The 23,707-nt window shown below is 46.3% G+C and overlaps 1 protein-coding gene across 1 annotated transcript in view; it reads right to left on the bottom strand.

Annotated features, from left to right (window-relative positions):
• Positions 1 to 19,469, bottom strand: part of LOC144782050 (ADP-ribosylation factor 6-like) — a 49,972-nt gene extending 30,503 nt beyond the window's left edge. The window contains exon 1 of the mRNA XM_078661184.1: positions 19,346 to 19,469. The gene's annotated coding sequence lies outside the window, so the exon portion shown is untranslated. The remainder of the gene's footprint in view (positions 1 to 19,345) is intronic.
• Between the last annotated feature and the right edge of the window lie 4,238 nt (positions 19,470 to 23,707).

Genomic DNA, 23,707 nt, shown 5'->3' with positions numbered 1-23,707 from the left:
CAGCGATCCTCAGGATTCAGCGTGTAAGAATAGGGGAGAGGTCCCTAATGTTTCTGGGGTCAGCAGCTTGGAATCAGCTCCCTCTGGAACTGCTATCTATGAGCAATCCAGTACGATTTAGGAAGAAACTTAAAACGTGGCTCTTTGTACAAGTTTAAGCCTACTTTATTTCTGTTTTAGATGCTTTCTCACGGGACACACTTTGTAGTAGCTGAGCGCGTTATAAAATGCAATCATCCTCCTCCTCCATGGTGAGGTTTAGTCACGGCCATAGCTCGTGGCCTAAAAGCAACAAACTTAATTTACCGTTCATGGGACGATGAAGGCTTACATCTGCCCAGCTGGTATATAAACCCATCACTTTCTAAACACACTTGCACACGCACACATTGGTACCTAACTGAGCAATAAGCACTCAACTCACAGCTACTTTGATGGAGCTTGTTTATATAATAGTTTTTGGTAGAAAAATCTTATGCAACAGAAACAGCAGAGTTGGTTTGGACTCTTACCACTGCTAGTTTGGGAAAAACAGTGTTCAGTTCTTTTTCTTACAGTTTTCTTTAGAATGAGCTGCTTGACTTAGACGCTGCCGTTGCTTGACCATTTGTTTACTATAAGCGTTTTGAAGTCTGCCCATTGCTTACGATTCTTCGGCTTCATGATCACTTATTTGCTGCCTCCTAACTGTCCAAGTACGGACTGTTTCATTTTGATTTGTGTCCTTCCACTGCTCGTGATGTGACTGAGGCACTATTTTTTCTTTAATCTGAGGTCTTTATCAGTGTTGCTTCTTCACTGCCACTCTCCCATTATCCGCGTTGCTTCATCCCTCACGCCCTCCCGTTGTACGTGTTGCTTCTTCCTTAGTATCCTCCCTCCCACCTTCCATCTCGTTGTCTGTGCTGCCTCCCCTCCCCCCGGCATTAAGGTAAAAGCCCTGGCAAAGCCAACGTCTTTTAGCCATGTTGTAGGGCAGTATGGTTGCTGTACAACATGACAAAGTAATTTTTAAAAAGCTACAGTTATAATTAAAAAAAAAACTATGATGCAAAAAGGTAAAAAAAAGCGTGTACAAGTTAAAAAAAAAAAAGATACCTTTTACCCATGCTGCTCTAAAACATTTTGGATTTTCCAATGTTTGTTTTCCGTCCGAAAACTCATTACGTCTCCCCTGGCTACCTCTCCACCATCTTGCCATGCCCTCCACAAGGCACTCTGTATGTAGGCTGTGTGAACCCTAATTAGTATCCGAAATCACTCTGGGGGTGTTTTCAAATGATTAACACAGCATCACCTCAGAGATGCAAACAGAAATTGCAGAATGTTTAATTCAGTCGTCAGCAGCCTCCTGTAGCACCAGCAAACCACTTAACCTTATGTGTAAAACCAAAAAAGTGCAATTTGTTGCTCACATCCTGCAGGGCTCCTCCCATCCATCACTGTGCGTTGCGCCACTTGGTGGATACGGAGAGATGCGCCCTGGGACCTGCACAAAGCAGATACTCAAAGTCCAAACAAAAATTAGCAGAGCTGCCAAGAAGCATAGCCGCTTTGAACAGTGTTGTGGCAGAGACTCTGAGCTAAATGTGTACTGCACCAATAAATCACACAGACCTGAAGCTGCAGAACTGCAATGGGTTCTGTGAGAGGCACCTCCAGGGACCTGGGAGCCAGCATGACCCTACCCTCCTCAGACAACCACCATTTAATACTGCACGCAATAATAACTAGTAGACTGCCCAGCTCTGTACACACCAAAGGAAAGCAGATGCACATGTTACAACCATGTTAGACAATGTACAACTAGAGAACTCATAGGATTTTACCAGGGTCTAACTGGCCTGCCTTCCCTCACCAGGATTAAAAGCTAAAAGGCATTGCCCTCAAAGAATCAATTCAGCTGCCACTGGCGTTGTCTCCCCACAGCCTTGTTCCACGGGAAGTACACCCTATGGTACTATGGGCACAAGGTGGATACACTCCTTGGCAAGCGAAATATGGTGCACTGCTGAGAAACAGCAAAGAAAACATTCAGCACTCTCACTGGACATTTAGTTTGTCGAGTTCGCTGAATGAAAAATAACAGGGCATATGGTCAATAAAGGATTTATCAAGCATGGCAAATCAACCCTGGAGGTCTCAAGGCGCTGGAGTTGCTAACTGCTTTAAAAAAAAAAATCTTTTTTAAACTAAGGGGAAGCAAGGAAAAAACACCCAAAAAAATGGGGAATAAACAAGGTGGAAGACAGGAGCAAGAGTGATGCAGCAGCACAAGGAGACCTGGGCCTGGGGCCTTCTCAAAGGAGAAGGCCTCTATCGAGTAGTTCCTGGGAGAAGGGAGGGGTGCTAGAGCTGGTGGGTGGCACTAGACGGAGGCAGGAAAAAGGCAGCAGGCAGGAGCGGCAATGAGGGTAAAAACAAGGAAAAAGCCTTGAAAAGGAGTGTAAAGCAAGGAGAAGGCACTCAAAAACAAGCATTTGCAATGCAATAGGTCTCGCATTAGGAAAGTTTGAGCTATTGGTATTGGAAATGACACATTTTTTATTTATGTGTTGGTTTTCGAAAATAGCGAAATTAATAGCTTTGTCATTTACAATGCCAATAGTTATAACTTTCGCAAATGTGACACCTATAGCCTTTGTACTGCAATATGTGTTGTATTTACGTGACTTAGATGTATTGATATTACAAATAACAATGGCTTTAATTTTTTTAATAATTAATACTTAAATAAAAGTTATTGAAATGTGTAATGGCAATAGCTTAAACTTTTGTAAATAACTTTTGTGAAGATTATGTTCAGTGTATTTTATTGTGACGAAAATCCAAGAACAGAAGTGAAATATTAACATCTTTTTGTGACATATGTAATAAAGCTTCAAACATTGAGAGAACATATTTGAACCAGTTGTTGTTGAATGGTTGCACAGATTGATACTGTGGTAGCCCCGAGGGATGCGGTGGTAGCCCCGAGGGATGCGGTGGTAGCCCCGAGGGATGCGGTGGTAGCCCCGAGGGATGCGGTGGTAGCCCCGAGGGATGCGGTGGTAGCCCCGAGGGATGCGGTGGTAGCCCCGAGGGATGCAGTGGTAGCCCCGAGGGATGCAGTGGTAGCCCCGAGGGATGCAGTGGTAGCCCCGAGGGCGATAGAGTGAGGGCGATAGAGTGAGGGCGATAGAGTGAGGGCGATAGAGTGAGGGCGATAGAGTGAGGGCGATAGAGTGAGGGCGATAGAGTGAGGGCGATAGAGTGAGGGCGATAGAGTGAGGGCGATAGAGTGAGGGCGATAGAGTGAGGGCGATAGAGTGAGGGCGATAGAGTGAGGGCGATAGAGTGAGGGCGATAGAGTGAGGGCGATAGAGTGAGGGCGATAGAGTGAGGGCGATAGAGTGAGGGCGATAGAGTGAGGGCGATAGAGTGAGGGCGATAGATAGATGTGTGTGTGGTTGTGTGTGTGTGTCTGGTTATGTGTGTGTGTGTGGTTATGTGTGTGTGTGTGGTTATGTGTGTGGTTATATATGTGTGGTTATGTGTGTGTGGGCGATAGAGTGAGGGCGATAGATAGAGTGAGGGCGATAGATAGATGTGTGGGTGTGTGGTGGGGGGGTGATGTGTGTAGGGGGTGATGTGTGTGTGTGGGGGGGTGATGTGTGTGTGTGTGTGGGGGGTGATGTGTGTGTGGGGGGTGATGTGGGTGGGTGGGGTGATGAGCGTGGGGTGATGTGGGTGGGTGGGGTGATGAGCGTGGGGTGATGTGCGTGGGGTGATGTGCGTGGGGTGATGTGCGTGGGGTGATGTGCGGTTGTATGTATGTGTGTGCGTTTAGAGAAGATGTATGTGGAAGAGAGCAGCAGATCTGCACAGCAGAAGAGAACAGGGAGTTAAAGAAGGAGGCGGGTGGAAGAGCAGCAGATCAGCACAGGAGAAGAGAACATGGAGTTAAAGAAGGAGGTGGGGTGGAAGAGAGGGAGGGCGATAGAGTGAGTGAGGGCGATAGAGTGAGTGAGGGCGATAGACAGAGTGAGTGAGGGCGATAGACAGAGTGAGTGAGGGCGATAGACAGAGTGAGTGAGGGCGGTAGAGTGAGTGAGGGCGGTAGAGTGAGTGAGGGCGGTAGAGTGAGTGAGGGCGGTAGAGTGAGTGAGGGCGGTAGAGTGAGTGAGGGCGGTAGAGTGAGTGAGGGCGGTAGAGTGAGTGGGGGCGGTAGAGTGAGTGAGGGCGGTAGAGTGAGTGAGGGCGGTAGAGTGAGTGAGGGCGGTAGAGTGGTAGAGTGAGGGCGGTAGAGTGGTAGAGTGAGGGCGGTAGAGTGGTAGAGTGAGGGCGGTAGACAGAGTGAGTGAGGGCGGTAGAGTGAGTGAGGGCGGTAGAGTGAGTGAGGGCGGTAGAGTGGTAGAGTGAAGGCAGTAGAGTGGTAGAGTGAGGGCGGTAGAGTGGTAGAGTGAGGGCGGTAGAGTGGTAGAGTGAGGGCGGTAGAGTGGTAGAGTGAGGGCGGTAGAGTGGTAGAGTGAGGGCGGTAGAGTGGTAGAGTGAGGGCGGTAGAGTGGGGGCGGTAGAGTGGGGGCGGTAGAGTGGTAGTGTGAGGGCGGTAGAGTGAGGGCGGTAGAGTGGTAGAGTGAGGGCGGTAGAGTGGTAGAGTGAGGGCGGTAGAGTGGTAGAGTGAGGGCGGTAGAGTGAGGGCGGTAGAGTGGTAGAGTGAGGGCCGTATAGTGAGGGCAGTAGAGTGTGGGGATGAGGGCGGTAGAGTGTGGGGATGAGGGCGGTAGAGGGGTAGAGTGAGGGCGGTAGAATGGTAGAGACCAAGACAACTCCCAACTGTGCTTTACAATGCGTGCAGAATGCTGCACAAACTTGCACTCTGAATGCCAAATATAAACCATACACCTACTTTGTGTTATTCCAAATCTGCAACACAAAAGTGAGAATTAGCTTACATATATTAATGGTCACTGTGTAAAATCCTGTGTGCCTAAAAGCGGTGTAGCAGTCACAAAACGCCTATTGTGTTGAAATCCAAAATATACTGTATCGTGGTTTTCGAGCATGCACCTAAAGATCAGCATCCAATTGCTGTGTAAAAAGAGGAATATGTGAACACATTAACTGGACATAACCTGTGATCAAAAACATTCAAACTAAACATATTGCATGAATAGTAGACAGTACACACTCAAAGAAACACTAATTAGTGATCCATAGTTCCCACAGTGAAGAGGCGAGCCTGTAGCCTCACTGCATGTAAAGAGGAAGGTAAAATTTGGCATGAAGTAGATAAAGTGTGATGCTAGCTAGAGGATTCACTCAGCTTTGCCATACTTACTACGTCCTGGGCTTGCCTGGTTGTTTAATAACCTAGATTAGCATCAACAGTACCTGCATGTTAGAAGTGTGAGCTCACTTAACAATCTTTTTAATGTGTGTCATGCCGACAGCATGTGTCTCGCTGTAAATGCCTGGTGCCAGTAGTCTAGACCGAGCAGCAATGGCAGGCATTAGTAAACACTTGTCATGAATGCACTTATTGCATGTCTTCCGCTGTGGATGCTAAGTGCCAGTTGGCTAGACCACCCAGCAGAAATGGTGGGCGATTGTGGAACCACTTCGTGCAACCCTTCCTATTAACAAGGCTTACCTACATGGCAGTGTAGAGGAAACTCATTGGTCTATCAAGCATTTTGAATCAGAAAACAAATACAAGCCAAACAAGGATCGTAGCTGGTGCAGAACAATCGATTGTACTGCTCCGCTCCTTTTATTAAACAACTGTGGTCATGTGACTTTGGGTCAAACCAAAACTTAATAACAGCCTGGGGATGCTGAGGTGAACACCCCTAGATGGACATTACAACCCGAACTAGACTGTGATGTAATTGAGTGAGCCGGCGTTAAACCGATAGGGAGAAGCCCTGCAAGCTTAATGGGCAAAAGTTAGCTATGTCAATAAAAATCAGAAAATACACATTAACAGATGAAATATGATACATAACGATAATGGGGCTTATCAGCTGCTGTGAACAGCAAAGAAAGAGGAAGAGACTAAGACGGAAGCATTTTATGTTACTCGTGTTGTGAGTAGACATTTTGCATCGCGTTTTTTGTTGTTTGCTACACATTCCTACTAGGTATTACTATTCGTGTTTTTATTGGCTGGTGAGCAAACAGAAAAGAAAATCCAGCGTAATCAGAGCCTCAGGTTATGAAAAGATTATGGGCAATAATAGCTGCAAAACTAGTGATTCTAAGCATGGAGCCAGAAATGAGCACGTTCACGGTCCTAAATTGTTACTCTAGACATTTCTTTACAGCTAGGAATCGGATTTTGTCACTCTCAAAAAACTGCCTAAAATAACGCAGGCTGTGGACAGAGCTACCAACTTTGGAGGTGGGGAAACTAGGTTTGAGCCTCGGCGTCGACTCAATGACAGAATTCTGTGATTTTGGGCAAATCACGTAATCTCCTCGTGCCTAGTACAAAATCTATGTGTCCTTGCGTAACTTAATTGGTGCTCATGTAAAGGGATCCAATACGGGTTGAGATCGCGCTATATGAAACTACAAATAAAATTAAATAAATTGAGGGCTTCGCTGGTAGAACCATCAAAGAAGCTTGATTGAGAACTTTGGGTGAGGGCGTGCCTTAACCGCATGCGTGCGGCATGATTTCCGCCCGTACGCTGGATTTTGCGGATTCGCATGTTACGTGACGAGCTGGGCTCGTCATGAGCGTGCCAGGAGGCTACCTCATGACGAGCCCAGCTCGTCATGAGCGTCGAAGGGGTTAAACGAGGAAAGAGGTGGGCGTTAAGAAACAATGAAATTAGCGTCCATCAAAGGTACCCCGGGAAAAACAGCAGTGCCCCTATGAAGTTCATTTGTATAGCAATGAAGAGGAGAGGAAAGGAGGGGAGGGGAGACGAGACGAGAAAAGTAGGGAATAGAGAAAAGGGGAACAATAAAGAGAGAAGGGAAGGAAGAAAGTTAGAGATGAAACAAAAAGGAAAAAAGAAAGATAACGAAAGAATGAACACTGCTAATAAATAACAAAACGTGAAAGAAAGAAGGAAACAGAAACAAGCCATAAAATAATCCAGTGAGAAGGATTACAATGGAAGTGTTTGGCCGCCCTCCGCTGGTTGTCTGAAGAACATGTACCACAAGAATAAATCAAAGTCCATGTGTTTCAATGGCCGCAGAAGTAATTACGCCAGCGTTGCCTGGTAGGCCAGCGATGCGAGGAAGAGATAAAAAAACAAGCTCTCCATTGCTGTGGCGGGGGAGCGCATACCTTTGAAGTCTGATGTGGTGGGAGCCGTTGAAGTCATACAAGGCTCAGACAAATGGTGGAATGGTGGTGTGCGAGCAGCTTCCTTTCAAGTCTGATGGAGAGGGGTGGGGAGCAAATGGCGAGCGGGCGCACGGAGCACATGCACTGTCGATAATCTGCATTCAAAAGCCCCTTGGTATGCTTTCCTGGAGCTGCCCTCTATATCGCTCGCATAGCGATTGCTTACACAATACGCCAGGCGAGACTTAAAAATAGGGGAGAAGGCAAAGAAAAACAGGAGCAAGAGTGATGCAGCAGCACAGGAAGAGCTGGGCCTGGGGCCTGCTTTGCCTATACAGTGAACAAAAATTCGCAAAGTACATGTTCGGCTTGCTTTTAGAGTCCCTAATAAAATACTTCTAAAAATCCTGCTGCAATGAAAAAAAAAACCGATTGTTTTGTGTGCAAGAGGCCTCTGTTTACCACAGAAAAGTTAATTTGCAGATTCTGCCACACAAGTCACAGCGGCACTGAACTTGGCTTATAGGGTTGCTGGTTTTCACAGACAGGCTAGAATTCTCCGGTGCCAGGGGCCAGGAAGCACAGGATGCAAGGCCAGCAGAAGGTTGAGGTGTGACTGCATGTCTCTGGGATGCATCGGCTATTATCTGTAAACCAAGTCCTGCCAGTTTCTGCCTGTGAGGGAGCCACTGCTGGGAGAAGGGCAAAACGCCAACCAGATATGCTGGGCCTGAAATGTGTGCCAATTACCAGGGGAGGTGGGCACATGCTCAGTGCAAGAAAAGGACAAGAGGTGCAGATGGGGAGAGATTAAACAGGGACTGGGTGGGAGATGAAACAGGGAGGTGGGATGGGGGTGAGAAGTAAAGGACAGGCCTGAGAACACAAACACCTGAATGAAATGCTTGACAACAACAAAAAAATAGTAGCTCCAAAAAACAGGAGCAGTAGAAGGACACACATTCTTGGGTATTTTCTCCAGAGGGACACACTCAAGAGATGGCATGATGCATGCATACTGTGACAAGTAGAAGAAGTAAATAGGAGCAACACTGCAGCTAACCAATGGTGAGCAATGAGCGGCTGTAACCCACTAACAGCGCATGTGCTATCTATGCGAGACTTACAAGGGTGCTAGCATAGCGTTATTTTTTTAACATCCCTCTTTGTCTGTGTTGCTTGTTTCCTCCCACCCTCATATTGTCCATGTTGCATTTCGCCCTCCATCCTGTTTGCGTCCCTCACCAACAATAAGAAAAAAAAGCATTAGGACACGGCCAGTCCTGGCTGTGTCATAGCGCTTTTTTCCTAACTTTATAGCCATGCTGCAAGGACACATTGCTGTACAACATGGCTAAAATAGATTGCCAAAGCTTGCATGGGTGAGACCAATTTTCTTTGCCAATGCTTATTTTTCTTGAAAACAGACAACAAACTCCTCCTTTAGTCTTAAATGCATCCTTCACTCCACTTTAAGGGACCTTTCGACTTACACTGAATGTGTTGCAGTTCAATTTGTGCGCAACTGGTTAAGGGGTTGGTATCAGCAGGATAAGGACTACATCTCCCATAAGGCCTTGCGCTCTGTTGGATCATGTGACGCCTATTTAAACACATGACAGACCAGGAAGTGTGTCGAATATTCTGCTGGCCGGCTGACAGTACAAGCTGGGTCTTTCTTCGACATGCTGCCTTTATTTGGATTTGTGTTCTTGTTACCTGGATTTTGATACTGCTGGAATTGGCCTGATTCTTTGTAGTGCGGCTGTGCTCAGTTGAAATGATCAGCAATTCTAAACTGTTTGCCCTCCAGGCCCGGCTCCAGGAATTTTTATTTGGGTGGGCCAAGGGTGCATTTGGGTGGGCCGCTGCGGGCTTAATTTGTCGCATATATGTCTAGGCAGGCCTGCTTCAGGGCCCTCCTTGATCTCTTCTTAGTCGTACAAAGCCCAGTAAAACTCACTCTTTTCCAAATCTCTATTTAATGTTATCACTCTCAAAACGTGTTTTTCCCATGTAATGTTCCTTTGATGGTAAGAGGAGGTTTCTGAGGTGGAAGTATCAGGCAAGTAACATTTCTTGGGCTTATACTCTGTGCAAGCTTTCAGGCAGAATCCCTCTTCATTACTACCTGCACCTGACCACGGACTCCGCAACGCACTCCCTTACAGGCTTGATTATCCATTACTCCTCTCCAGTGCGCCTTATCTCACAGATGACCTTGGGCCCCAGCCCCATATCAGGTACCATCAGGCTCCACTTTCATTATTCCCGGTAAAAACATTAGTAAAATCACCTTCTTAAAACATTGAATATGGCAGTAAATATAATTAGCACACACTTCAAGGTATGTTCCGCAGTAGTCCTTATGGCCCGACTGCTAATTAAATAAACAAAAACAGAAAGGCCATGACAGCGCCGGCTTCAGCGCTGATGCGTAAGTCTTTTTTGGTGCATTGCCAATAACCTCTTTCTCCATAAATACCTTTACTACCACCTTCCAACAGTGCTCCTCATCCCTCCATGGCCTCCCTATTGACTTCTTCCTCGGATTCCCTCACTGCCACCCTCCACCAGTGCCCCTCATCTCTCTGGAGCCCCTCCCCCTCATGACCTCCTCCTCAGACTCCCTCACTACCACCCTCCATCAGTGCCCGTCATCTCTCCCTAGCTCCTCCCTCCAAGTCATGACCTCTTCCTCAGATCCCCTCACTGCCACCCTCCAACAGTGCCCCTCATCGCTCCATTGCCCCTCCCACTACCTCCTCTTCAGATTCCCTCACTGCCACCCTCCAGCAGCGCCCCTCATCTTTACGTAGCCCCTCTCTCATATGCATTTCATTTGTTGTATAGCGCTACTCATTTCAGTGTAGTGTATGTCAGTACTTTACACCACGCACACATTATACAGAGACAATGAATCATACAAGTATGTAAATCAGTCTACATGGAATGTCACAAAAGCCAATGAGGATTACAAGGTGTAGGAATCACATGTCATCCATACTGGTGGGCAGTATATTTTAAGAGGGTTTGGTCTGGAAAAACACAACCTTAGGATTTAAAGAGTTTTCCATGGGGGTCAGATTTACTGATAAAAATGTGTATCTGTCCAAACATACTCATTTTACCAACATTAGAATAATGAAAGACTGGGGAAGTTCTAACTATATCACAAAACAAAAAAAGCGAAGTCCTAACTATACCATTCATGTTTGTATGCAGCTCTTTGGTGACAGTTCATTGGTCACCGTCCTATGATAGGATTGTAACTTCTGAACTGCAAGTAACACAAGGATCTCTGTGACAAAGGCAATAACCCACTGAGCTATCCATATAAAATATAGTTCATCTGCATTTAAAAACTACTAACAGAAAAATGATTGCTCTCCAGCAGGATCATTAATCACCAGCATTATCTGGGCATTTTTTATTGTCTTATTGTTGTCCTGCATCAGCCATGATAATGATAAAAACTGTTTAAATGGAGCACACACGAAGTATGTGTCCTGCTGGGCCTGCGTAGATTTAAAAAAGAAAAAAAATGTAGTAACACATTCTCTTACCTACTCCAGTAGTCAAACTTTGTGTCACAGCCTGATGTGATAAGCCACTGCAGGGGTTAGGAAAGGTGAATAGAAATAAACAAACTTCTTTTCTCCTGCGCTGCATAGAAAAAGAAATATAAACGCAGCAGGACAGGAGGCAAAGGTTACTCATGTCAAAGAAAGGATTTGTTGCCTTTCGCCGTGCAGAGATGAAAGGGTGAAAAAATAAATAACGCCTCGTTAATATGTAAATGGTCTTTAATGCCCTGTGAAGTACTCGGGTGCGCGATCATCTCAAAAACTGTCTCGGGAAGCTGTCTGAACCGGGCGCACAGACACACAGACAGCCCTTTGAACACAATGCCGTTGCGCGCCTGCCTCAAGCCCTCACTGCGAGGGCCAAGGCTCCTGCTTGGGTGGGCCAGGCTCATATTTGGGTGGGCCTGGCCCACCCGGCCCACCCGCTAGAACCGGGCCTGTTGCCCTCCGTTGGTGAGCAGACGTTGTGCTCTTGCGGAGGACGATTCTTTGCTTCTGCTTGGTGTTCCTATTCATTCCGGTCCTCCGTTGACGACCAATTGTCATTGTGCTCATGCGGGGGACGGTATCTAGATAATTACCGGACGGCATTTTCGGCCGCCTTACTTTACTGGTCCTCCGTTGGCGAACTCGTGGTTATGAGTTCATGCGGAGAACGTATTGGTTAATTATATATACCGGATGGTATCACTTTATCATTTGGAATCCCTCCTTTTCTTCTTGTGAACTTCCCACAATGACCATCAATACAGGTACTTTGTTGAGTGCTGTTAACTCATGCTGAGGGACTTTTTCCTGCTTGTTGTGGGCTTATGATTTACTTTCACTGCATCTGACTGTTGAGTAGTTCGAGGCCTGAAGAAATTTCCTGCATGCTAGAACAGGAAGGCAGGTAAGAGAGGGAAGCAGAATAGTATTACATATTGGGCCATAGTTAGCATTCGGGGCTCACTGTTGTTCTTGTCTCCCCTTTACAGTTTCATCACATGCTATCCTGCTTAGACCAGGGAAGGCAACATTCCCATATTTGAAGTTATACAGAGAGTTAGTACTCAACAGTTCAGGTATATGGTGATAAAGTGTCCTTCACTATCAGCATAGGAAACAAGTGATATATTGGAGAAGTGATCATTGTTTTTTTTTTTGTCGTTTCAAATCTCCCTCCACGCTGTCCCTTTCCCTTCCTTCCCTCACTCGATCCTTCTATCGTCCTGTGCCATTACGGCAAGCAGGCGTGGTTAGGTCAAGAGGTGGACCCCAATGAGCAACAAACGATCCTGAGGACTGAAGAAGTAACAGAATGTAAAATAAACATCTATGTATACGCTGACTTGGACAAGATTTATTGGACGTATGAACAAGTATTGGCAATTTTTTTTGTGTAAGCAAAAAAAAGTTGGAGAAGACACAGGAAGAGGATTATTTGACAACAATGTGACCACATTCAAACACACTACAGCTCACAAGGACTGTAATAATATGAAACTTTAGTGACATTGTTATACACCTTAAAACCGAACAGCTAAATACTGATATATAAAAGGACAGTTTTGTGGTAATCACTCACAGAACAGGAAATTCAAATCTGGTGATTGTTAGAAATTGATTTTCTGGTTGGCTAGGGTTTGCACATAACCCAGGCAGAATCCGCCACTCTAGTCAGGATAAGGGGAATACACGTCTAAAATAACCCCTGCTCATCCCCTTGGTAGCTTGGCATGGGCAGTCAGGCTTATCCCAGAGGCAGTGTGTAAAGCATTTGCACATAAACAGTAAAACAGTGAAAACACTACAAGAGGATACCACACCAGTTTTAGAAAAATATCTAATATTTATCTGTGTAAAACAAGACCAAAAAGATACAAATCCACCATATAGTAATCCACAATACCAATAAATCAAAAATAGACTTTGTATACAGTCCCTTGAAGTCGATAGCTCCGTCCAAGGCTATCACGGAGTTATGAACAACAAATCCAACACTTCTGTTCGACCGAGGCGTTGCGGTCCAGCTACATGTCAGGGAGACCCCTTACAGTACCTTTGGACCTTGTGGTGACCTACGGAGTGGCGTCGGTTCCGGAAGTCAGGCCCTTGAAGTCCCACTTGTTGCAGGTGGAACTCCTTCAAATTGAAGTCAGAAGCGCCGGCGTCAGGGCTGCGGTGTGAAGCGGAGCAGAGCGGTGCGACGTGGAGAGCCCTCAGGTCATGGTGCAGGCAGCGACTCTGGCGGTTGCCCAGCTGCATGGGTGAGACCAGGGCTGTGGTGCGAAGCAGGGCGGTGCTCGTTGAGAAGCTGACAGTTCACGGTACAAACAGCGGAGGCATAGTTGCTGAAGCACTCATCGGTAGACACAAGACTGCAGGGCGATGGGGCAATGCGGTGTGTGGGGCCCACAGGTCGCTGTACAAGCAGCAGCAGTTGACTATCAGGAGTCAATGGTGCTGGTGTCAGTGGACCAGAGTGGAGTGGTGGGATGCGGTGGTACGTCGTGTACCTTACGAGCAGTGCCCGCAAATCACGGTGCAGACAGCGGCCTCCAGGTCAGCTTGGTGCGTCGTCAGTGAGACCAGGGTTATGGAGCGAAGTGGGCCGCTGGTCCGTGTTCTCCACAAGTGGTGTCCACAGGTCATGGTGCAGGCAGCAGCGTCGGTGACGGCATCGTTATGGATACTAGGGCGGCGGTGTGAAGCGAGGAGGTGAGTAGCCTAAAGGTCACGGTACAAGCAGCGGTTCGGTGGCGGCATCATACAGCATCGTCGGTGAGACCAGGGTTGCGGTGCGAAGTGCGGCAGTGCCCTCTGCGGTGCCTTCAGGTCACGGAGGAGGCATCTGGTTACTGCTCTCCTCTGTGGTAGCTGTAACCTCCAGTTCCAGAAGCCGCTACCCAGAAGATGTTGAAGTCTTTGATCTCCCTGAGACTTCCAACAGGAGGCAAGCTCTACATCAAGCCTTTGGAGACACTTAGAATGTAGAAAGGGCAGTCCAGTCCTTTCCCTGCCCAAGACAGAAGCAGCCACTGCAGACCAACCCAACAAAGCAACAATGGCAAAGGGGGCAGCACTCCTCCTGGCAGGTTCCTTAGTCCAGCAGTAATCTAAAGTTCTAGGGTCACGGACACAATATTTATACCACATTTCCCTTTGAAGTTAGCACAGACAAAGTTCCACTGGCATACATAATCCAGTTCTGCCTGGCTCAGGCCAGGCTCATTCCAGGGGGTGGAGACAACATTGTGCAAGACAGACACAGCCCATTCAGGTGCAAACAACACCTCCTCCCACTAGTCTAAATGGAGCAGGTCTATTAAGCCTGGCTCTGAGTCACTCAGGAAATGCAGGACACACCTCAACACCCCTTGGTGTTTGTCTTTTGTGAATGCATAAACCAGCACCTGTCAGTCTAAAACCCATACAGCGAATACACAACAGGCAGAGGCACATGGATTTATTTTCAAACACACAATATCAAAATCATCTTTACTAAAAGATGTCTTTTTAAAACCGGAGTTCAGGAGGCCTAAACTCCATTTAGTTACAAAACAACTCCCATGTCAGCCTATGAGACAGATAGCCATGCAATAATGAAAAACGAAATGCAGTCTTTCACTATCAAGACATGTAAAACACACCAGTACATGTCCTACCTTTCACATACACTGCGCCCTGCCCAAGGGGGGCACTTTGGGCCTACCTAGAAGGTGCCTTACATGTAAGAAAAGGGAAGGCTTGGGCCTGGCAAGTGGTTGCACTTTCCAGGTCGATATGGCAGTAAAAATTGCGCGCGGACACTACAGTGACAGGTGTAGGAGAGTAGGGTCTGCTATCCTATGGTCACCCCAAATTTTTGCTTCACTGGTTTATGACTTAATGTGGCTGTGGGCCTGCTAATCAGACCCACAGCCTGCTGTTCTCTCTCTAAATTAATGCCAATGCACATTAGGTGCATTACGAAATTGGAACTGGTTCACCTTATTGGCCCCTGTAACAGTGTACCCAGGTACCCAGGGCATAGGTGCTTCCAAGGCCTACCAGGGGCTGCAGCACGTATTGTGCCACCCCTGGCCTGGCCTCCATATTTGACACAACTGGCTGATCACTCAGCTGGGGTAAGTCGGTGTAATCACCCCTTACTTAGGTGTAGTATGCCTATGCCTAACCTAAAATGGACACATATGTTCCTATCAGCCACTCCTATGGAAGGCCTCATCAATCCTGGAGGCAGAGTGCATGGAAATATGTGAGATGGTGCTCTGGCATGAGCTGAGCCTGTCTGCAGCTTTCGGAACCAAGTCCTTTAGCGGTTTCATGATACTGCCATACCATATACTCTTAAGTGCATTATGAACCTCGCGGTTAAATGCTATCTTTGGTTTGGCTTTATCAAAACATGTCGAGTAAGGTGTCATACGATTTGGAATACTACCCCCTCGCCAGTTCAGGCGACGGGGGTAGCATTCCACCCTTCTAGAGGGATACGACATGTACCTAACCTGAACCCCGGTTAAAGTTAAACAGAGCCTCAGCATCACAAAATGGATGCTGCCACCACAGACAAGTCTGACCTCCTGCTGCTGGGAGTCCTTCCAGCAAGGGCAGCTTGGACAAAGGGTTTCCTGCCTTGGGAGGTGCTAGCACCACCCCAGACAGGATTTTGTGTATTGGGTAGGACAGGGCTGAATAGAATCAGACATGCCTGGGGCACACAAGGTGTCCCTGTGCATATGCCAGTTCAAACCGGTGCTGGGGCTCTCCAGCCCCAGTCTTGGCACGAAGCTGGACAAAGGAAACCACCCCCCTTCCTGGTCCCACCCAGAGGAGGGACCTAGCAGGTAATCCGGCCCCTAGAATTCGAATAAGAGTAGGAGCTGTGTCCCAAGACTTCAGATCATCCTGAACTCGACTTGAAATAAGAAGAAAACTGGACTTCGACATTCTGCTGCACAGAAGACTGAAGAGAATCTCCCTTGTGGCCAAGGAGTGACCACCCTGTGAATACAGGCACCAACCAGCAACTCGACGTCTGCTTTGCCGCCGCCTCCCGCCGGAGCCCGAGCCAAGAGCCTGACAAGACCCAGACTCCCAGACATCTCAGAGCCCGATCCACAGTCCCTGAAAAGAAGAGACCCGTGGAGGCACCGAGATACGTGGGACCAGACATCTTGGAAGACCCCCGAGAAGCTGACTGCGCAGCACCCGAGACGCTGTGCTTTGGGGTTTGAGAAGCCCCGACACCGAGCTGCATTTGCTCCGAAGATCCGCCCCCCAGCATCTCCACGATCTGCGTGGGGCCCATTTGCACTTTGCCACTCGACGCGCCATCCCGGTCACTTGCCACGCGGCTAGTGGCCATCTTGGCGACGAAAACTACGATTTGCAACGCTGGTCTGGTTGCTCCAGACAGGCCCTTGCTCCCCTGAAAAGGGGCACTCGCTCTGACCTTGCTGGTCCGAGTGTTAAGCTTTTTCCACTTCCTGCGTGGCTTGCATTAGCCAAGGCCTGTTTGCTCCAATCAAGTTGCCGACACCGCCATCAGCTAGAGCCTTCGTGGGACAGCTCGTGATCGACTCCTGGACGTCCTTGACCTCTTCGTGTCCACGTGGCTGCGGAGACAAGCTGCACCTCTTCACCTGTTTGCACCCGACATCGCCTGGTTCCACGGTAGTCACTGGCTAGTGACTTTGAACATTGTCCCCTCTGCTTTCAGGTCTTCACCTCTTCAGATCCACCGGAACTCTCCTCGACGACCCGCCTGCAGCATCTTCAGCTCCAAGCACCATCGACCTGCATGACGAAACCCGACACTACTTCGCACCTGTGCACCCGCTTCCTGTGGGTGAGGTAACTCAGCAACGCCGGTGTTCCCACACTGGTATACACCTCTAGTGCCTAAAGTTTTATCCTTGTAGTTCCATCGGAAGTTTCCTAAAACACTAACTTTGTAACTTCCGGTCCAGGAAATACATGGCTTGGCAGTTCGGGCTGGACTCTTCCCATGAGGCACAGGATCAAGACTGATTTGCATATGGCCATGTCTGAACTGGGGTGGCTTGCGGAGCAAAATAACGATGGATTAAACCCAGATCTGTGACTGGGGGTGAATGTTTTGCCATTGTGCAACATTTCGTCCATCATTTTGTGTTTTGCAGTCCCACTAGCAGCATTTGATTTACGGGCCCTGGGCGCACACAGTGCACTGTAATAGAAACTTAGTAGTAAATCAAATAAACCAATCATGGAAACACCAATCCATATACGCAATTTACATAGAGAGCATATGAAATTTAGCACTGAATAGCAGTGGCAAAGTGCCCAGACTCCTAAAACCAACAAAACAAGGTCAACAAGCATTTGCAATGCAATAAGTCTCACGTTTGCTAGAGTTTAAGCTACTGGCATTGTAAACGACAATGCCTTTTATTTATGTGTTTTGAAAACACCACAAATAATAGGCCTTGTTATTTCTAATACCAATAGCTCAAACTCTCGTAAACGCAAGACCACTTTAATGGTGGCCACGCCCCTTACTTTAGATTCAGGATACAGCGAGCCGCCTCTCAAGAAATGGCGCGGCCGCCATTAAAGTGAAATTACAGCATGGGGCGCTTTTACAACAACACAAAATTTGTTTGTGAAGTTCACAAACAATTTTTTTTTGTAGGAGCGCCCCATGCTGTGGTTTCACTTTATTGGCGGCCGCGCCTCTTTCTTTAGACTGGGCTCGCTGTAACCTGAATACCGATAACACCGCCTAAAGAAAGGGGCGCACCCACCATTAAAGTGAAAGCACAACATGGGGTGCTTTCACCCAAAAATAAAAAAAGGTTTTGTTGCACAGCCGTTTAAGTTAAAGCGGACCGTGTTTGCAAATTAAATAAATAAGCGTGACCGCTATAGTGGCCCGGCCACATTACTTATAAAAATATAAAAGCAGGAGGCGTGCTGCATTCTAGGAAAAGCACGTTGTGGGTGGAATACAGGGAAATCATTTAAGAAAATAGTGCTCACAAACTAGATAAAGCAGACCGTGTAACAAACAACACAAGTAAAAAGTCCAGTCCTCATGGGAGGTTACAACCAATTGAAAAGACAGGCGGGAAATGAGCGGAGCTTCAAGTCCATACCTGAACACAGCATGTCTCGCAGAGCAGCACATGCGCTGCCCAGGCTCAACCTAAAAACAGGAGACCAAAAAGTATTGGGGGGGGGGGGGTAAACGTGCTGAAAAAGCCAAGTCTAACAGGGATCCATTCTAAATTATATTTTTGCAAACACATCTAGTAATGACTGGCTTAGTGAAGGCCAAGTTAGGACTGTGCACCATGGTAAACTGAAGTCTAATGAGCCCGTGATGCATCCTGAGACAATGCTTGCAGACAGGTGGTCTCGTTTTTGATGTCAGAAAACAAAAATAGCCCCACTGGGAACAACAAGCAAGAAGTATAACAGAAGTACGAACAACATTTTCATTATGGTACCCATGCTCCCCCAGATTATCTCAACACTAGGACAAAGTATTGAAAAGTGAAGGGATGTTGGAATGTCTAGGGTTGATGTTTCGGCACACCCTGGACATATAGTCATCCAATCTACTGGTTCAGCCCTTAACAATTTGGTCAGATACGGTTTACTACAAACTATTGGGTAGTGTCCACCTACCTACCTACCTACCACTTGGTTGCTACAGTAGAATGTTTAAGAATCTCCCGTCAGCTACTCGACAGTTGTACTGCTAACTGGTGTTTGAATAAAGTATTTTCAGCTTCAAATTCAGTTCTGGTTAATTTCATCAAAATGTGTCATTTAAAATGTAGCATTTTCGTTCACCTTCCTAAACCGGAACATACTGCATTTTTTGTACTTAATACCTTTAGATCTGCAACTGGCTTAAAAACTCTACTTCTTATTTTCCTCTGGTGTTACTGTTAAGAGGCGGAAAGGTATGGTTATGTAATTTTCAAATGACCTTCCTTGGGCGGAGGACAATGTTTTGGTGCTAAAGGAACCTCCATGTATAATTCGAAGCCCACCGGTTTAGACTTTAGCGTTACTGACCAGTATTTCCAGGAGTACATTATAATAATGAGTCGTGTAATTGCATTTAAATAGCGCGTATTAACACTACCGAACTGAAACGCTCGACGGCAAGCAGTATGTTACTCAAGAACCCGACTGGTTAAAGGATATGCCCCCTTCTACTCGTTTAATCTTTTAAATCGTACTAGGTTTCACCACCCTGGGCACTCATTGATTCTTGCTCGCCGCTGCAGTGGTTTCTAAGTTATGCGTTAAAATTTGTCAAGACAGACCCTACCTCCAGTCCTTCGAGTTATTTACATTGGGTAGGATTAAAGTAAGTAATAGTAACAGGTATAAATCGCCACGAGCAAAGATGAACTGTTTGATCATTAAGATAAAGCACCGGAAGCTTAGAGACAGCAAGTCTGAACCCACCCACCGCCCAGATACTCACCTCACGGTAACCGGGGGTTAAGATAGGACTTTGCCATCTCCGCTTCCGCAGAACAGCATAGGAGGAGATTAACTGCTATACTCCCACACCCAAATACCCACATCAACCGCTCTCGCTCCAGACCGACAATCCCTAATGCCCATCCCCCTCCCGACAGCACCACCCATGCCACGCCTCTTTTTCGAGGCCCAACAACATCGAAGAAATGTTCCACCCTATTCCCACACTACGCCCCTCTTCCCTCTGTAGACAGAATTACCACCTGTCCAAAACATCCCGGGACTGTATTTTATTTGTTAAACGAAATACGTTGTTACTCTTTAACGGACATCTTTTGTCCCGTATAATTACAGGTTTGTATCCCACCCAGTAAGATGTCACAACCAATCAGGTAGGCAGCAGCATGCTTATGTTAGCGGTGGGAAAGTGTGACGGCCTCGGATTAGCTAGTGAGGTCCTGTCAGCTGTTTATTGGTTGTAGGGCATCTGTGACTACAGTGTCATAGGATTGGTTGAGAAAACGCTTGCAAATTGTTTATTGGCTGTGGAGCTGTTTTGAGCACACGTGCTCTTAGTACAGGGTTTGGTCTGTCGCACGGTATGTCGTCATAAGTGGGCGGGCACCAGTGACGTCCATACAGCAAATTATTCTATCCAGGATGAATCATGCATTACTCTAGTCCTTACCAGAGTCTGTATTGAATTGTTTCTCCATCTCGATTTATTTATGCCTTTTTATATAGCGGGGACTTTATCTGAAGGTGTCAGAGCGCTTTACAATAGAACCAGTTACATTACATAAGGACTTCGGAGAACATGAATAACATAATATATACGAAACAAATTAATTCTAAACTCACATAAGAATGGTAGTAGGTACATATGTCTACTACAGATACTAGTGCTTAGAGTTACAAATATACAAGTTACAGATTCACTCAAGATTATATTTTGAGAAGAGTTAAAGTGACTTCAGTAAACTTTATTTCGATGAATTAAAAACCATCATAAAAATTCATTGTACAAAGTCATCAATTACATTTCTGAACCATGAAATATTAAAAACAAAATGTATACAGTTAAAACATATGATATTATGTACATCATAGTTCAACCTCTCAGTGTTTCTTAAATTTACTGCAACTTTTAAAAAACTCTTAATAAAGCATAGGGTGCGGATATCAGATGCTCTTTGCAGAAAAAGTAATGCAGTTTTAGCATGGTGAAATTTCAACTCTTTTAAAATATCTACAAGAAATCTACGACGAGGGGTTTGATAAAAGGAACATAGAAGTACAAAATGAAGGGTGTCCTGCGGAGACCTATTGTCGCAGCCGCAGGCACCCTTCTGCTCAATTGTTACAGTAAAACCAGACGGATAAGCTAAGATATTAGGTAACAGATTGAGCCTAAAACGACACATTAAAAATCTATCGTGCTGATTATACATTAAAAATAAATAGGGTTTCATACCCTCCCCGTTACTTGCTAAGCGGTGTGCAACTACAGATGTTTTTAGTAAATCAGGATTTTGTCTGCCCAGTTCATATTTTGCTAATAACAATTTTTTGATCCGATATTTACCAGAGGTGTCAATCGAGGTCGGATCCCTGAACAGTATCTGGTGATCTATACTCCCTAGTGTGTCTTTGACATAATTTATCCATGGGATTTGCAGGCACTTATCTTTTTGTAAACAGTCTTTGACTATTATCCTGCTAGCTCCGCTTCCGGGTTTACCCAGATTCTGAGCCAAGTCAGGATGGGTCTCACCTTTATCTGGTCGGTGATATATGGGATCCCAAGTTCAGTGTGTGCAATTGCTGCTGGGATACTCTGCGGTGTCTTCAGAATCCTGCGTAGGAATTTATCTTCCTCTACTTGTAAGTGTCTTACATCCCTAAAACCCCAGACCTCTGCCCGTACGTGGCCTTGGCGGTACTTACCGCTCTGTATAAAGTCATTATTTGCTCTGGTGACCAGCGACCCAGCCTACGGGCAAAGTTTAATATAGCACCGTTTGCTGAAACCAATTTTCTACACCTTTCCTCAATTAAGGAATCAAACTTGATCTCCCCATCAAATAGCAGACCCAAATATGAGAAGGTGGTAACGGTTTCTAAAACGTGGGCCCCTATTTTAAATACATATTTCTTTGGGGGGTTTTTTCCCGGCACCATTACGAAGGATTTGCTCAGGTTCACGGAAAGATCTAAGTTGTCCATGAACTTCACAAATCCATCCACAAGATTTTGCAAACTCAGTGCTGTTCGTGCAAGCAGGACCGCGTCATCCGCGTACAGCAGTACTGGTATATGACGCGATCCTGCTTTGGGGCAGTCAGTCTCCAGATTAACCAATGTTCTTTCTAGGTCATTTGTGTACATTGAGAATAAAAAGGGAGCCAGGATACACCCCTGCCTCACTCCGCTAGTGCACGGGAAGGGATCAGTACTCCCCCTCCCGCGCTATAGCGGACCTTAGCAGTGGTGTTCCAGTGTAATTCTTTTAAAATGTTTATAAGATCAGGGTCAATTCCCAAATTACACATCAAGGCCCAGAGTTTGTTTCTATTTACATTATCAAAGGCCGCAGCCAGGTCCATAAATCCCATGTAAACCGTTCCGTTGCTAGCTTTTGTATATTTAGCAACTAATAGGTAAGGGTTGAGACATTGATCGCTGGTTGATTTACCTGATCTGAATCCATATTGAGTATCTACTAGGGTGTGGTGCTCTTCTGTCCAAGTGGTGAGGCGGTTTAAAACCGCCCTACCCAGTAGTTTGGCTGATACGTCTATTAGCGATATTGGTCTATAGCATTGAGGGTTGTCCCTACTATCCTTCTTAAAGATAGGGACAATCAATGCTGTAGACCAAGATCGCGGGAGCTCAGATTTTATCGCTGCATTTAACACCCTAGTCATAATGGGCGCCCAGAGTTCAATGTTACTTAGGTAAAGATCTGGTGGCGTGCCATCGGGCCCTGGTGCCTTATTTTGAGTCAGACCTTGAATGGCCGCAGTGATTTCTTGTAATGAAAATTCTAATTCCGTAGACCGAGCCCCATCCCAAACCTCTACCACAACTATGTCGCAGTGGTGGTTATAAAGGCTCTTAAAATGAGTCACCCACTGCTCCGGGAGTATGTTAGTACTAATCATCGGGGTACTGCTATCTTGAAAACAGGGCCTATTGATGATTTTCCAAAATTCAGTATAGTCCCTGTTTTCCCCTGCTTCCCTCAGGTAAGCCCAGGCTTCCTTTTGCAGCGTGATCTTTCTCTGTTTGAGCTGAGTTTCGTAAATACGCCTACAGAGGGCTACTTTCTGCTTGTCCCTCGGGATAGTCTTGAGGCAGAGTTTTAGCTCTCTCAGTGCCCGGGAGCAGTTAGTGTCAAACCATCGTGGTTGTATTATTTCTTTTATGGGACATTTGATTTTCAGTAGTCCATCAACCACATTTGTTAAGGACTCGAACGCTGAGACAACCTCTTTACCCTCTACTGTAAGTTCTAAACAGCTATGTATTTGTTTTTTCCCTTTTTCTATCAGGGTTCTATAGAATTCCTGAGCGTTGATTTTTTACCATCTTAATCGCCTCCCCTGGTCCGTTGGGCGCACCTCAATGTCTGTCAGATCGCTCCTTATTGAGAGACCATTATATAGAATTTCAAGAATTAGGGGATTATGGTCGCTGAAGGGACTCCAGTCTGTTCTCACCTCTTTAACCTGATCTTTTACAAAAGTGGATATTATCATAAAATCTATAATAGATGAGCAGCCTCTGCCCTTGAATGTTGGTATAAGAGTGGCATCTTTTCTCGGGGCCAGCAGGTCTATTGTATGCGTGAGGGCATAATTGTCTAACAACTTCATTAGCAATTTTCCCTCCTTGTTATGCTCAAAATGTGGTCCACTTTCTATTGGGCAAGATGACCAGTCGGGGCTAACGGGGAGGAGTTTTAGGGCAAAGGTGACAATTAAAGTCGCCCAGGACCAGGATAATTGGTTCCGCACCCCCTTTCCTTTGCTCGGTTTCATCATTTAATCTGCTCTCTAGTTCCTGTATAACTGGATAATTCCCATCTACAGGCCCTGAGTTGTAGAAGTTTAATATCAACAACCTCAACCCTTGTCCTTGGAATTCCACTGCCTGTAAAGTATGTGATGCCCAGGGAGGTTGTGACCATGTACCTTTTAAATCAAGGTCAACATACAAGGCTAACCCTCCCTTTGCCCTGCCCGATCTGCCTTCTTGTGCAGGCACAAAAAAGCATTTATAGCCATCTAACTGGTAGGGAGAGGAATCGACTGCCCACGTCTCCTGAAGTGCTATTATGTGGGAACCACAGATATACTCC

The sequence above is a fragment of the Lissotriton helveticus genome, chromosome 9, assembly GCF_964261635.1.
Source record: "Lissotriton helveticus chromosome 9, aLisHel1.1, whole genome shotgun sequence".
Classification (NCBI taxonomy): domain Eukaryota; kingdom Metazoa; phylum Chordata; class Amphibia; order Caudata; family Salamandridae; genus Lissotriton; species Lissotriton helveticus.
This window is presented reverse-complemented; position numbering and strand designations above follow the sequence as displayed.